This window comes from Strix uralensis, chromosome 15 (genome assembly GCF_047716275.1).
Source record: "Strix uralensis isolate ZFMK-TIS-50842 chromosome 15, bStrUra1, whole genome shotgun sequence".
Lineage (NCBI taxonomy): Eukaryota > Metazoa > Chordata > Aves > Strigiformes > Strigidae > Strix > Strix uralensis.
The window spans coordinates 8,538,386-8,555,833 of record NC_133986.1 but is presented as its reverse complement, the minus strand read 5'-3'; positions in this window follow the sequence as shown (position 1 = coordinate 8,555,833).

Here is a 17,448-nt window from a genome sequence, read left to right as displayed (position 1 = left end):
AAATGTTATTACAATTTTTTTTTAAAAAAAAAAAAGCTACTGCAGAAAATAGATGAAAAATATTTCTCTCATCTGTGGTTGATTTTTGTGTGATGCCGAGAAATTGCAAGAGCAGTAGTTGACACTTAGAGAAGAATCTTTTTTGACTTAGAAATATCAAAATGCATTGTGTTCAGTATCATTCTGTTCAGGGCTGCTCAAGTCTTAGAAGAATTGCCACTTTTGCAGTCAAATCCAAGTAACATCTGCTCTATGCAACCAGTCAATATTGTGGAAAAGTTCAAAGAATGAAGATCATTAGTAGTGTCAGCTTTACAACCAGAAGGTAATGGCATTAAAGTGAGCAAGTATAATACCCAACAATACCAGGCTCATTAACCAGTGATTTATCATGATGAAAAGACCTGTTTAACCTTTAGTCTTCACATGCTTTCTGTTTTTAACAAAGAGACCTATTATTTCTAGTTGTCAAGAGATAATTTGTGGGTTGTTAAAGGGATGTATTAAATTATACTTTAAACGATTATACACAATTACACAAATATTGCTTTTGCAATGGGATAAGTTGAAGCTAATATGACTCCCCCCACACCCCCTTTTAATTTTGTTCGTCCTTTTGGAAGGTAAAATGAAGGCATTATATATATTAAGGGTACTAGTATGTGACTTTTAAGCAAGCTAAATTGAGTTTGATGCGTGCAGCAAGTGACAACGTTGTTTCACAGAAGCAGCAAAATCCACATAAAATATTTTGGGAGTTGTATATACCAGTGCAGAAAGCTTGTTCCTTGCCTCTGAATAAACAGGTGCATGCAGCTGACTGTCCTGTAAAACTGTTTCTTTTATCCATATGCTGGGATATTTCAGTAATTTAATTCATTTTTTCCTGGAAAGGAAGCACTGTTGATCCTAGACAGCTTTTGACAGTTGCCATATAACTTTGTCTACAGCAGATGAGCCCACGCAACTTTTTCTGACCTACAGTATCTGTGCCTTGCCAGCAATAAGCCTCTCCGAAAATGTCAGCACTGTCAAATTGTGCCAAACCATATGGTGGCTTTTGTGATGTAGACAAACATCCATTGAGGATCGGAAAGACCACGAGACTCGTTTCAGATCTAATTCGATCATTTATGATCCAATTCAGATTTGCATTGCAGGTCACTGGGAGCACCATGTCATCTCCTGTCTAGTTTCACATTATTTCTATCCATCTATTTGGTTCTCTGTCTATCCTTAGTACATTATAATGCTAAATTTATAACTGATTCCATAATTCTTCAAATATTTCTGTAGAAAAAGAGATTCTAGACTAACTTGTACAAGCAGATAAAGTAGAAGGATTGTGGACTTCACACTTGTTTTTTACACCTACTTTTTGAATATCATACATTCAAATGTATCGACATTTCATATACAAATTTGAGAAAAGTTAGTATTTAAGAAGTTAATAGGAACAAACTAATATTGTTAAACATGGCAGTAGAGAGATCATATACAATATTCAAAATGAACAATCTGGAAGTATTTTCTAATCTATGAGTAGATTTTGTGATGTTAAGTTGGAAGGCAGCTTGGTAATTTACAGGTAATGCAGCATTTGTGACAGTTTTTCTTAAGTAGGTATATAATTGTAATACCTTTGAAATGAACAGAAATGTAAGACATTTTCTTTCCCTCAAGCTTTATTAACACATAATTTATGATTGAGAGAATGGCTAGGTACACTTTTTAAATTACAGAGACTCTAGATATATAGATCTCTGTAGATATCCCCTGTATAGATATTTACAGATATTCTCTTTCTCTACTTACCTCCAATTCTAATATACTGATCTCTGTTTTCTGCTGTGAGATTATTATATAAATTTTTGGGGAAAATACTGAGAATATTTCATTCTTGGTGATGCTGATCTTCACCTCCTTGGTGATCACTTCTAGGTCTGGATAAACATTTGGGGATGTATTACTATCTACCAGTTTGGCTGTAAAATAGTCTTCATTGTCAAGAAAATATTTAAAAGTCTTGCTGCATTTGAGAAAAAGTTTGGACTGAAAATAAGTCATAGTGATCTCTTTTTACCCAGTATTGTAGTTATATCATACTTGTTTATATTTCTGGAGTGCTAGTTTTGGTATTCTCCTCAATCTGGGAAAAATCAAGTCTTCCATTACTGCAGAGTGACTGCCCTAACCACCATGGCATGAAACAATGCAGAGGGTGAGGTGAGCTTCCTTTGTTTCTTGTAGGTGTGCTTCACTATGTATTAAATATTCAGTGAGGTAAGAAATACATGATAAGACTTGAAGTATTTCATGATTAGGACACTGGTCTTGGAGAAGAGATACTTCTGATGCTGGTTTCAAAGATCATTGACTCTATGCACAATGGAATTGCAGTAAGATGAGTGACGGGTAATTGTATAGCATCCACGTCATCATGTATCCTGGTGGTTTTAGTGCTTTCTGTAGAAGCTCTTCAGGCCCTTTTAGGAAAGGGAAGGATTGAAACCAAGTCTTCTGAGTGAGTGACCTGACTACTAGGGTCCTCAAGGGGCTGTGGATGTATGTCAGTCAGGATTTCTCTGAACACACACTTTCTCTTTCCTGTTTTTCTTCCTTTTTTTTTTTTTTTTCTTTTAACATATGCTTCATTCCAAAACATTTAATTCTAGCTCTGAATGTTTTTTGATATCTGCTTTGTTTTTGACCAGGAAGCTAAAAAACCCCATGATTCTGAATTATACTCTTTGTATCATTTGGACTGAGAAGTTCTTTACTTGCATATTTGAGAGGACCAGGCTCCTAACAGAAAACAGTGGTTTTAGTTGGATTAATTTTCAATACTTTACCAATGATCTTCTACTAAATGCAGATCCTTCCTTCTTTAGGCAAGATCCTTCCTTCTTTAGGCAACAGTCACTGATTTCTGTGGTTGCTGTAGGGCTCAAGAGTTTGGGTGAAATTCAGGCCTCGTAGAATTTTTGCCATTGACTACTATAGGACCAGGGTCTCAGCTTTTGTCTTTCCACTGCAGTCTGATGGGGAGGGGGAGAGTAGGAAGACAGGCAAGTCTCTAAAGGAACGGAAAGAGATGCCAATTTTATATATATTTTTTTTTTCCTGTACAGTTATAAGATTTGAGTGATTGACTGCCATATCTTTAAAAAAAGGACATGATCTCTGTCTCTCGGTTTTCAATTTTGCCTGAAATATAACTTTCAACACATATTTGCCTGTGGAAAAAAGCTTATGGTGCAAAATGAATATGCATAAACTTATCGTTTTCCTTTCAAAATGTAGAAAATGCCCATATCTTGTGTTTGGCTTTGAAAAAATTGTGAATGTTGTAGTTTGTGAATTCTCACAGGGAGGAGGAAAAAAAGTAAATGAGGAGAATTTAGCAGGTTCAGTTTTTGTGTGTGACTATTTGTAGCACTCTGGTGGTGATATCGGAGTAGTTTCACAGCTGTAACAAATGTTTGCTCTTTCTGCGTTCAGTTTTGTGAGTTCCTGAATGTTCTACCTCTTATGGAGCAGACCGTTTCAGGGTATGACATCTCAGAGATAGCCCACGTGTAGAAGTGCTTTCCTACATCTGGGCTGAAATGCACACCACTGAATCCTGTGAGGAAATATGGTGTATGAGATCAGAAACAACATGGTGCCTGTAGTAGGATTGCTCAGAAAGGGGAATGTGGTTGAAACATCATCTGGACTTTTTTTTGGGGATGTCTATCCAGTTAGATGGAATTATAATAATTTTGCAACACTGAAAAATGGATATTCTATTCTTATTGAGAAAAAATGTATCAGAGTTGATTTTATTTGGTTGTTTTCAGTCCTACTTGCTCTAATATATCAAAATTGGAGCATAAACAGTGCTAAAGCACAATGACTAGAAGACCCCAAGAAAATGAAAAAGATGGATATATGTGAAAGGTTGTGCAACTGCTTTCAAAGAGACCTTAAAAGCAGCACAGAAATACAGAGTGAGCGAGCTCAGTGGCTTGGCACATCGTGTAGTGTATATCTACATACACATTAAAATGCACTCGCTCTCAGAACCGGCTTTCTCCACTCCCTCTACGCTGCGCCCCCCCCCCCCCCCCCCGTTCTGCGCTGCCTAACAAAAGATTTTCAACAAAAGAAATTCTTCCTGGTTTGTAAAACAGTTGTGTAAAACTTGGACTGTAAAGCCACAGTTGACTGCTTTAATGTGGAACAGTTGGGAGGGTGGGGAATCGCTGGCAGGTTGGGACAGGACACAGCAATGGTGCCCCTATTCTGTCGAGGGTCTACTTAGTCACACCACCTGCTCCCCCTATTCTTTCAAAGGCAAACCAGTCATGACAGTATGAACAGACGGATGTTTAGCCTCAATACCTTGGACACACAGCACCAGACGGAGCAAGGGGAGTTAAGAAAAGATAAATTAAGTGATCAATAAAGATAAGGGACCTGTTTAGCAGTAAATGGTGGGGACAGAGCAGACAGAACAAGGGGTGAATGTGTGTTAAATAATGCAAGTGTGTGTTCAGCTAAACTCAAACTTTTCAAATCCATGTATTGTTCCCCAAAAAGCCTTTTTCCCCCAGCCTTGGTTAATTGTCTTTTAGGTAGATGTAGAGTGTCTGTAGGCACATACGGGCTCCCCAGTATAAGTCTCTTCAGAGTCAGCTGCACTCTTTGGTGCTTGGCTGGAGTGTGAGGAAGGGGAAGAGAAAGGTGTCTGTGTCTGGGCTTGAGTCAGTGACCTATTTGCACCTCCCACCTTTGTGATACAAGGGAAAGAATATTAAGGAGCAACGAAGTTCTGATAGAAAATAAGTAATGGTGCATTGACAGCTGATTGACCGTTAAGTGATCCAAAACCATGGGCTTATTTTAACTGGCTATCACACTCTTCATCTCAAGGACACTCCTCCTGTTCTGTCTTTCTGCCTAGCACAGCAAAGGTCTTGACTTCAGGCTTAGACTGCCAACCCTACTGTAGTTTAATAGGAAGATATAAAAATCAACCTACGGTCTTGCTTCACATTCAGCATAAAAAGATTGCAGTAGAGTAGCTGCAGAAAAACTATAGTTTTACGTATCAGTACTCTGCACCGTGAAGAAGATTCTTCCACCTGTTGATGGTTACAAAAGAAGCTACTGATGTAAATTATCATGCCCAGACCAAATGAGAGTTGTTTTTTAACATGACTGGCTCTCGCTCTCCTCTAATGCCCAAAAAAGGAGGTGCTTTTCTCTCTGGAAGATTCAGGGTTGAGTCAATTAAACCAATTACTGTGGTATAAGTGATGGTGTGTCTTATTGTGCCTCTACTACACTGTGGTAGCAGCATACAAGGGAGAAGCCACTTGGTGTTTAGCAAGGGGAATCCTGGAGTAAGTGTAGGCACAGAGGAAGGTGGTATGATGCATTCTAAGTTTATAACTTTGACAAGGCACCTTGTTCTTGTGTTTAGGCCACCAGTATCATCCACTCATTTGGGAAATTGCACTTTAAGTACTACTAATCTTAGAATAGAACAGCTCAGTTGGAAGGAACCGACAAGAATCGTGTAGTCCAACTGCCTAAGTGTCAGCAAGCAAAGCACGTTCAGTGGACCAGAACCTTGTGGCACTCTCAGCTCTCACATTATGGTTCAAAAACCAAAGAATCAAGTGACTTACCTGTTTGTACTGGGTCCATTATGTTGATTAACCTTCTTTTCTGCTTGTTGTTGTCCCAATATGATTAAAGACATTGTGATTCTGTTTGAATGGATAATTGCCAGACCACATTAAATAGGCTCTGATTGCACTTCATCTAGCAGATCATACAGGTCCCATGGTCTCAGCTCCCATCCTTTATTTTATTTGTGTACTTGTGTAATGCTGAAACAATGATGCTGTACAATATATAGTAAAGTGCTGTAAGGTTTTAAGGTGTCATTCGCCAAAATGTCCCAGGATGTGAAAACTGAATTTTAGTGGTGCAATGGGGGATAAATCTATTTCCGTGTTATAAAGGTATATAAAAGTCTATTCCTTCTCACTAGGCAAAAGAAAATGCAGACCCCTAGAAGTCACTGATAAGTAGACTAAAGGAACACGGAGAAACAGTTGACTCAAGAAGAAGAATTGGTGATGGCTTGAAGTGCAGCTGAGCCTCAGCTGTTCTTTCTGGTGTCATCCTGAACACACACTTTGATTTTCCTTTTAGACCTGAAACGATTTTCACTGAGTGTCCTCCACAGCTGATCCTGTGCAGCTGTGTGGCCTTGGGCAGTGGGAACCTGTTTCCTGAGGGCAGAGGGGCCAGCACAGCTGCATGGAGACAGCTGCGAGGGTCGGGCGGTTCTCATCACTGTGAAGGTGGAGGTGCCCTCCACAAACAGTCCCAGCATTTCAGGTTGCAATATATGCTTTCAGCCATCCTGCCTGTTCCACAGCAAACCATTCATGAAAAAAACCCCATAATTGTGTGGCAATACTGGCCAGCTCAGACCGGGAAGTTTCCAATGCTTCAGGCAGAGCTATCACAGCCTTTCTCTGATGGCCACCTCGGGTGGTATAGGCTCCAATGAGAGCTTGCTGTTTAAAGGCCCTGCATGGTGCAGGATTCCTTTATTTTCACTGTATGCTGGTTTTATTGATCATGAGAATTCCAGGATGAGGATGGAAAATGAGGGTAACCTGGAGAATGAGCTTTCTGCCCTTTTTAGATGTGAGCCACAGGCCGCTGTAGTGATACATAGTTATATGCAATAGTGATGCAAAGTCAGATAAATGCTTGGAATTACTCCAACAACTGTAGGAATTAATGGTTCTGGACTAATGTCCTTGATGTTAATTCTTTATTCTTACGCAGCTAAACTTTTTTCTTTCCTCCTTCAATGTGTGTTTCTTGGCTGCCTGGAATCCCAGGGCTCAGCTGTGCTTTGGAGACCTGCCTAGGTTGGACTTCATAACAGTATTTCCCCTTTTGTAATTTTAATGGGGTTTATTTTGGGTGGTGGTAAAGGGAGAAGAAGGTATGAAAAAGAGTGGAACTGAGGGATATGAAGGGCTTCTTGCAGTGCCATGTCACAACAGTGCTTGAAAATGGGATGGTGATGCTGACTAGAAATAAAATAAATTATCAAAGCCTGCAGAAATTAAAAATATTGGTAAATAACTTAAGGCAAAATGTTTCCACCTTTAAAAGTGGTTTCAGTCCTCATAAACAAAGGTTTTAAGTGAGGAGAAATACAAACCACTGCCTTCATCCTGTATTCTGTGATTGTTCAAAATGGACAAATAGATGACAGCTCTGCGTGAGACAGGATCTTCTGATTTCAGAAGTGGGCCTTGTGAAGTATATAAGCATATGATGAGGATTTTCTTGGTTCTTTTTCAAATCAGCAGCAATGTTGAGATGTCTGCATGCATGCTACATAAAAGCAATAGGAAAATTTTCTGTGCAGGAGGTACATTGACAGTGCTGTAATGGACATGAGTTGGCTGAACACTGTTATTACGACCTGATCCTTGTGGGTACAGAGGGATTTCAGCAGCAGGCAACTGCTGTCTGCTTTGTGCAAAGGGAACATAATCTAACCACATACCCACAAACTCCATAAAACAGATCCCTGGTTTGGTAATTACCTTGATACATTCTGTGATTAATGATTTGCGTCTGTGGGATTATCATTCATGAGCCTGGCAATAAAGCTGTTTATTTTTATGAGATATTTTATAATTCCAAATGCAAGAACGGCACGGTACATTAGTGTTGGTACATCAGCTAAATGTGCGTGCAGCATCATAAGATGATTCAAACAAACAACTGGGAGCATGATTGCATGCTCTGGAATTTACCATAGTGCAGCCACAGCATGATTCATTTGGCAGCCTCCTCCTACAGCTTACCGCAGTCATTTTAGAAGACCACGGGTCTTTTTCCACAGAAAATCAGGTTGATAGTAAGATGTGTTACATGAATAAAGTGTGTGATCCTCAGTAGTAACAATAAGCTACTCCAAAGTCATTGTGAATTCTTAACAAAAAACGTTGAAGCGCAGCTGAACTTCCTTCATTTTGGGACACAAAGAACACCTTGTTTTCCCCAAAGTTAGTTTCATTATTTAAATAGTTTGTTTTCCCGAACTCCATGAAGTGTGCATTCTGGATTTCAGTTGTTATTTTCTGGAAAGGCGCAGCCATAGAGGGGCCTGAGGGCAGACAAAACTGGCATTGTCAGAGCTGCTGCAGAGGACTCAGCTCCTATAAGAAGGAGAGAAGGAAGAAAGGAAAGGAAGGGCTTTGTCATCAAGAGAGGAAAGTGGTTGCTTGCACAAGCTGGCAGTGCCTTGAGTAGCTTCCTGAAATTCCCACAAGGTCAAATGTAGTCTGCCTGAATTCTCTGGTCTTGGCAGGGATGTGTAGCTACCATAAATGAGAAAGTGGGTAAAGACATGGGGAATTGCTTGTTTCTAATGGCAGATAGGGTTTACTTAAAACAGGGAGTAGACAGGGCACTACTGTGGTATCTTTTAGAGATACCTAGTGCAGACACTTCTTAAATAGTGTAATTCCAAAATTAAATAAGAAAAATAAGAAAATAATTCGGATGTAGATTTTTATTTGGTCTCTTGGCTGCTATCAGTGCTGTTTTAAATGAGAAATGGGCAGAGCAGGAGTCCTCGTTTATGCCCAGAGCACATATAGAGAAGGAATATTGTACATGATGTGGTTGTCACCCACTGGAGGCAGCAGAGGTCAGTGAGTGCAGAAACGCAACTCCTTGGACTCTGGGAATCTTCAAGTGTCGGCACTGTATCTCACACCATCCAGTTTAAGAGTGTTTGAATCCAAGGATTCGACTCAGCTGTAGGAGTATGAGGCTCCATGGTCTTTGTGTTATGTTGTCACCCAAAGGTGACAGAGCCAATGTGCCCCCAGTTTGTCGCCTTCCAGAGTTTAGGGCTGGCTGTGTTCCCGGAGACAAAAGCTGTCACTGGAGAGCTGCAGTTCCTGTCTGGATTTCAGAGGCTTCAGCAGCCAGGCAGGTTGGTTGTGCCTGTCCTTACCTTCCAACGGCCCTAGAGAAAGAAGATGCAAAGCTACTTTTGATGTATATCTTCTAACGCCCTTGAGCTGCCTCATCAGGTCAGCTCACAGCCTGCTGCAGGCATTAACCAAGCATATATAATTCAGGCATGGAATTAAGGAGTAAAAGTTGGGCTGTCTCTAATTTAAATATTCCCTTTGCATCCAATTAGAAACACAGTAGAGTTTTCTTGCTTTGTAATATTCAGGTGAAAGGCAGTAAATGATCATTAAAATGCATGTAACTATATTGACCGTACATGGAGTCAGTAATACAGATTCAGTCACTGCTTAATAAATGGGGTGTGTGTCATTATAGTTTCATACTGATCAAACTGTTCCAGCGAGGAAATCCTGGAATAACACAAGGACAAATCACATGTTTTTCCTTAATGTTGCATGGCTACTGTGCATTTGGTTGTTCTAAAATATAGTTAGTCATAAAGACCAGAATTTTTTCAGTTTTTTCACATCTCTAACTAAACTTTAGTTTCTCTTATTTCACAAACAATGGTCATTGTTTAGGATAAAAACACAAATAAAAAGGCTATATAAAGAAAATTGAGATTTTACTACCAAAATTCAGGCAAGTGTAGTCAGAATGATGGTGTTAAGCTTTGGGGACAAAAAATATTTTAAAAAATCATAAATAATATTCTGCCTATGGGTGTTGTTCCTATTGTTATTATTACATTTGAATAGTCCCATCTTCTCTGTACCCCACAGCTTCATTTTTGTAGTTACTTTTCAAATGTTAAGCTATCCTGAACAGCAGAAAGCATTCTCCAAATTGTTGCTGAAACAATGTGGCCGTGTTGGAATGTCTAAAATATTCCCCTCAAAAAATGTGTCTCTAATTAATGTCTATTGTGCGTAACTTGTGCCTTCACATCCTGCCAAGGCTGTCTTTGGCGTCGGGCTTTCCTGAACTGTTTAGTGTGTTTTCTTCTTGCGGTTGCTGAAGGTGCATTGTTGGCACTATGGAAGAGACAGTCTTGCAAATTTTTTTTTCTACATCAACGGTCACACGGAGTGATTACTCCAGCTGTACAAATAATGTAGGAAATGGATTTTTTTTGCATTAGAATTATGCAAGCCCAGCAAATACTCTCAACAATTGCTCCTTAAGTCAGTGAAATTTCAAGCCATTCAGTTTTCTTGTAAGGAGCTCACGGCTTCTTTGATGATGAGGTTTGTTAAGCCCAAATGTGGAGAACTAATAAAATAATAAAAAGGCTCCAGAGGTGTTTATAGATTTCAATTATCTCTTGCTTTCTCTCCCAGGATTGGGCTAGGCAGGATTGTGCTGCCCTCAAGTAGTACTTGAGTCTAGGCTGCATTTTATGCTGGCTGTCTCCGAGGTTTCTTCTTTGTGGCTGAATCGCCTTAGCGTGGGTAGTGTACAGAGGTGCTAAGGGCTCGCCTAGACAAAGCAGCCATGCTTCACAAAAGCAAAGGAGCAAAAGGAAGCAAAATTGAATCTCTAGCACCCAGCTCCTGGGCAAACAGACAAAACTAATGGATCCACTCTTGCTCCTCCCATCCAATTACTGTGATCCAGTAGAGAGAATATGGCAACATCGGTTCACACAAACTCTAATACTCTTAATCCCTTCCATACATATAAACCTCACATTCACCACCGTTACTTCATTATCGAGCCACCCAGGCAGCCGGAGCGTCGGAATGGACCCACCGGCTGCAAAAACCTGCCTCCTTCAGGTTTTAATCAGCTAATGAGGGATATGCAAATGACAAGATTATGGGATTATGCCTTGTCTAACAGCAGTCCTCCTCACAGTGATACAGTACTAATACAGGTGTTAGTAAACTGGTTATTAGGCGCTGGCTAATTTAGGCCCATTCATGCTGGGATTGTGCTGGCAGCCCTGCCATTTGTACTGGTGTTTGTAGCCCAGTAGGAGATCTATTAGGGCTGTGGTGGGTCTGACACAAACTCCTCACCGCTAGATATGAAGTTAATAAATCTGGTTGGTTTGGTCTTTAGCCATACACAACAACCCATGACTGAAATGGGGATTTCCCCTTCCACCCCAGCTGCCTGGGAAATTGCCACAGGAGGGCAAAGGGGGAGTTTAATTAACAGTTACTTAACATTTATATGAACTGTTCACATAGTTTTGAATAAAATGTAAAGCATAGCAGTATGATTAACCTATATTTTTTCAGTCACAACTAGCAGCCAACTCTCTCTTCCATGAGAGAACATGCAACCTAAAAGTATACAGTGAGCACAAAATACACCGCTTCTGGTGATGAGTGATGTCTCTGGGGCTTTGGTTGTTTCAGTGGTTCAGTACAACTTTCTGCTTTATAATTTTTCTTATTTGGTGATACTTCTTTAAAAAGTTCCTTCACCGAGCAAGCAATTCTACATTGCAGTGAATTTACTCACCGTGTCAGTGGAGAAAAGCGGAGTGACATCAGTAAGGTATTCACAGACCAGAGCATGTGATGTGAGCAATTTGTTAGCTGATACCCCTGCTATATGGTTGTCTAAAATTTCCTTAAGTATACTCGTTTCATAAACAGCAAATGTTCCCTACATGTAGATATATGATGCCAAGTCTAGAGCAATTTTCAATATTTCCCTGAAGGACTTTGGTGCCAGCTCATACAACCCTACTGTAGAAATTAAGATAGGATTAGCAAATCATTTTAAAGATATGGAAGTATAGCCGTTTCTATGTATGACGGACCTAGACTATAGTAGAAATCTACAAATACATCATCTGATAAGTGTCAAAATTAAATAGAAGATGTCCAATGAATGATAGCTTTTATATTCTCCAGCCAGCAGAGGAAAGGAGGTATTTTAAAGTAAATCTTATTTTAAGGCCCATTTGACGATTTTGCCAAAAAAGATGGGATGTGGGGTTTTGTTTTTATGACAACAGTAATACCTTCAATTACTCTCCTTCATTTAAATATTACTTAAAATTCAAGGACCTCACCAGAGAGTTGAGCTGTCCTAGGAGAAGCCAGAAATTCAGGGGCCCAGGTAGCCTTTGAGTTCAAAGCTTTGATTTCATCTTCAAAACAACTGAGTTGGAATTGTCATCATTATATGTGGGGAGATTGAGACAAAGATTTAAAGGGCAAAGTGTTTGAAAGTGGGTCCACAAATGTAAATACACAAAGCCTCTTAGATTTAATGCACACATATCTATTGTTCATCTGTTTGCTCTGACTGACCCTAACTAAATGTGTATCTTTAGAGGAAGGTTCTGCATCTGAACTTTTCTTGTGCCTTTTCACTTTAAGGCGTTTGAAAATCAAACGCAGGTCCAAAATTTTCATTTCAGATCAGTGATCAATTTCTTGAACCCTAAGGGTTCTGGATAAATGAGGCTGGCTCACCTGCTTATATGGCACTTGCAGTAAGGTTGCCTTGCTCTCCTGGTCTGTAAACTGGAACCTGAGGTGGCCTGTGGACACTGTCTTGTTCAAGCTGTGCTTGGGATAACCTGCCCATATGTGTAATGAATTTGCAAATGATCCACTGGATCTTGTATGAGCTAAAAACCACTGACTAATGGAAAGGTAAAAGCCAGACATAGTGGAATGGTTTAAATAGAGCATGTATTTTTGGCTTCTTTATCATTCTGCCATGCTGCTCTTTGTTCACCTCTAAAACAACATGGAGGAAATTATAAGGAGAATTTGAATCACATTTATTACAATCCAGTGGAGTCCTGATGGCAGAATGTTGTTGTGCTACTTGTAGATAACAAAGGGACCACTGTGTATATATCCTTATGCTTTATAGCTGCATGCTGTTACTTCAAATAGTGAGAAGGTGAGGAAAGCTTACTGAGTTTGGACCTGTTCAAAATCTCAGGAGCCAGAATCCCTGAATATTCACAAAGAACATAAATCCTCCAAAAGATTAAGGAACTCTTTAGAACAAGGAAAAAATATTTTAATGGATATTTAGTGAAGCAGCAGCATCTCCGTTTGCTGAGGACTCTGTTTTACTTGAGAGCTGAGAAGGTGAAGGATATTGAAATGATGAAATGCAATGAACTTAAGTGAATGCAAAAACATGGCAGAAAAAAAGCCTACTTGTACTTGGACAGACCAGATCAGAAATATTGGTCACACTAAAGAAAACTCTCTGATTTGATAACAGCATTGGTAATAGTTGCCACAAGTGGGAGCAAAATAATTGTTTCTAAGAGTGCAGTTACACAATAATTTTTCTGTGTGTTTCTTTTTTCTTTATTTATTTAGTTTTTCTTCTTTTTTTTAACACAAGAATAATTATTTCTGGCACTTTGAGGAGAGTTCATACGGCATCCAAGAAAAAGGTTACCCCTTGATTTGGTCAAGAAAGTATGCCAATATAGTGTTCAAAAATGGATGTGTGTGTGAAAAAGTGTCTATGGTCCAAGTAAAAAGAAACATATGGGCTATAAGAATGTATACATGTTGAGGGATGAAACAGTGGCAGTAAACATTAAATTAAAATTAAATTAAGTTAAGAACCAACCCATGCTGATTTGTCTGGATGACAAAACCAGCTGCCAGGTGATGTGCTGTCAGTGGTGCACGGCTGGCAAAGACAGATTATCTGAGTTTGTGAGGTTCTGAGGCTGGTACAAGCAAAAGGACCAACAAGCATGAAAGATGAAAGCTGTCCTCTGTGGAAATCTTTTGGAAAAAGATCCCTTTGACTTTGCTGGGATCAGAATTTCACTCAAAGTCATTAAAGGGTAAAATAATTATGCTATGCAGTGTTTCTTGTTTACTGAATATGTATAGGTCTATTCAAAAGGGAGACTGAGACATTTTGTTATACAAGATATGACTGAACTCCAGCTTGCTGCTGTATGTGTTGCTCTGCAGGGTCTGTTTTCCACTGTGAATTAGCCCTTCAGGCTTTCCCCACAACTGGACCCCTCAGATCGTCTTCATAATTCAACACATAGCAATCACTTGCAGTAAATAAATTAGCAATCATACTTTACAAACAAACCCAGTACTGGTACTGGGATCTTAGGCAGCTGCCAGTCTTGCAGACCAGAAGAGCTAGTCTGAGAGGTTGGAAGAAAGGAGTATATGCCTCAGCTTCTGTCCAGGGACTCTCATCAGTCTAGCAGCAGTTTAATTTGCCAGATAATATTCATTTGTCTTTTGGAAATGAACCCTTCAAATACTAAGCATCCTTGACTTCCACATACATGGTATTCAAAGGACCACTAATACTGCAAGAATTCCATTTTATCCTGCTCTATTGCAATGTTTTTCGCAATCCACTTCTTTGGCTCTAAAATGGAAACGGCACAATGATATTGTCAGGGTTCATAGCAGTTTGAGTTTAAGCAACATCCTCTTCTAGATTTTGGCCTGCTGTTTTACTTATGCTTTAGATAATAGGTCTTTCCTTGGTTGCCCTTGAAGTAATATTTTTTGCCAGCAGAAGTTGGGGTTAGATGAATCATGCAGCTATATTCAGGAACTCACTGTAAAACATTTATTTCCCACATGTGCAGAGTAGATAATAATAAAAAAGAAAACACAACCCACCCTTATAAACAGAATGTGTAGTTTTTACGAATCAGACTCCCTGAGAATTTCAGTTTGAGTGTCAGATGCTGGGATCTGTCTATCTACAGCTGCTGGCTTTACTGTGAGTAATTTTAAAATTGCTTCATGGAAACAGACATATTCATAGAAAAAAGAATCCATTTTTTGCCCTCCTTAACTTCGACAATAGTCCTCCACCATGCTAAAGACAAGATATTATTCCAGGCTACCAGAATATCTTTAAGAGATCCTACTTTGTAGGACCATCATCAAGCAATTGTACGTTGTTTAAAGAAATCCTATGTTCAGCTCACTAACACAGTAAAATACTTCCGACAAGAGAAGATGCCTACTTGAGAGATGGGGTTGAGATAACATTGCAGATTCAGACCATGAATCTAGCCTGAGCCAACTGAGTTTCATCCTGAACAGTGTCTCATGACATGGCCTGTACGCAGGTGGTAGAGGAGCGTCTGTGGAGCAGCTTACCTGCTCTGGGATCTTCTGCACTTCCAGCTGCCACCCTGAGCTTTGGCCTCATTCCATGCTGTGGTTTCAACAGAGTGGTTCAAAATACAGTTAATGAGAAGGTGAGACCAAAATATATTTTAGTGTTGATAGTATTTTCTAGTAAGTACCACCAGAGGGAAGTTGTAACTTAATTTATATATGTTTCACAGCTCCTTTCAGCACCTTCACTCTTGCAGCCTAGGTGAAAGCTAAATGCTAAGCCTGGCTTTTCTTATTCAAAGAGAACCTCCTGTGGTGTGGTAGAATTATAATTGCTTCTTTTTCAAGCAAATTTCTTTATCTGACTGCAACAGTTATATTCTGTATGTTCTAGATGGTCATTTTCTATTACATAAAAATGTTATGGCATCTCTCTGCATTACATGGGTTTCTTTTTAGTTACAGGCATAAGGCAGGTCTACACCTAGCGCTCCACCTTTCCCAGTGAACGATTTCTAGTCCCTTGGGATAACTCCATTATCAGAAGGATCAGTTGTCAAAGACAGCTTATGTCCCCTGTCCCAGGGAAAGTAAATACGCCTTCTTTCTTAGGCACTTCTGAATCCTAAATTGTTTGCAACTTTTTCTGGAATGAATTCTCAGTTCCCTCGCTGCTAAATGGGATCACAAAATGGAAAAAGTGCACCATGAAAAGTAAGTTTGTTTGGATTGTTGTTTAAGGAGTTATTTGCAAATGCAAAAAGATGTGAGAAAATTACATCCAAAAGTTACCTTCAGAAAATCCTGAGGTCAAATAGCCTTAATGCTACTCCTTGTGTATCTTTACAATGAGAATTTTAAGCGGATTCCTCCTGCATGGCAGTACATAGGGTTAAAGGTTAACAACTGACCAATTCCTTGGACAAGGTGTTATTCAAAATCAGGTACTTAAGACATTTGCTAGAGGACTTAGCCATTATAGCTGTTTGGAATCAGTGCATTTTCCAGCAGGGAAAGTATTTAGGGGAACAAAAAGAGTGTGGAGATGGGGAATTCCAGAAAGCCTGTCGCCATATAAACTAAAAACCACCATTAGAAGCTGAGTTTTCTTTACAAAAATCTGACAGTATCCAAATAGGTTGTGTGGAAACCATGGTCGCTAGAAAGAGATGAGAGCATTCTCTGCAAATACTTTAGCCTGGTTCTATTTAAGCTCTATTTTCAATGTACACATGAGTTTTTCTTCCCATGTTGCTTTCCTTTGATGTAGTTATCCACCTCAAGATCTGACTTGTTTTTCAGAGATTGTAAAGTAAGTGGTAATTTTACAGTCAGATCTGAATCAAAGGAAAAAGCTGTTGGAGGTTTCTGACCTTGCACTGTTCGAAGCAGTATCTCATCAGGGATTGGAGTTTACTTGGGGGAAACCTGAAATATAAAAAACTGTCAAGGTTGTATTGTCCTCTTTTGAAGAAGAGTTTATAGTGTAGGTGGCCAGAAATATTCATATTGTTTAGGCAGTGAGTACAGTTGTTGGATCTTCTTTCTGACCTGGGTTGCAGGGTTTCTTTTCTAATTTTCTTTTCTGTTCCTGGATCTTCTGTGTTTTGGAGCAGTTGGTTGTTATGGACAACACGGCTATCTTCTTCATTGGGTACGAAAATGTCCACAGTGGTTTTGAGCGGGATGTAGAGAAGCCAAGAGAGGCACTTAAACATCCATAAAGGACTAATACCGTTCTCAGAACTTGTGTGTATGTAAAGGTGAACATATTGGATTCTAGTAATATGTTTACAAAAATATAAATATTGGATTCCACTGCTGTCATGGGGGGGAAGATGTTCATTCCACCTTCTCTAAATCACTCGTTTGATTCAGGGAAATAAAAAGCTGGTGTCCTACTGGTTGCATTTTGGCTTTTCTGTGACAGATCTATGCCATAGCCTCCCGGCATGTAAAATAGCTTTTAGCTACAAAGCAATCACGAGGCTTAAATGAAAGGCATTGTATTTATAAGGAGGAATAGGAAGCATTATATTTAGATATATTTGGACAGAAAGCAATACAAGATAGCAATGCAACACATACATTTTGGAGAACTGAATTTAGAATTAAGTAGATTCTTTAATGTGCTTCCTTTAACGTATACTTTTGTACTTTGAGGAATTTTCAAATCCCAATCAAAACAGCTGTGTCTCTAAACACAATATAAGAAGAAGATTTGAGCTCAAGCATGATTCAAAGACTAACTAAACAATGATAGCCTTGTGTAGCTTTCAAATTATTTTAATCTTTGTTTTGTCTCAGACTCTTCTCATTGTGGAAATAAAATTCTCAATACGCATTTCAATGAGACTCTTTTAACCTGCTT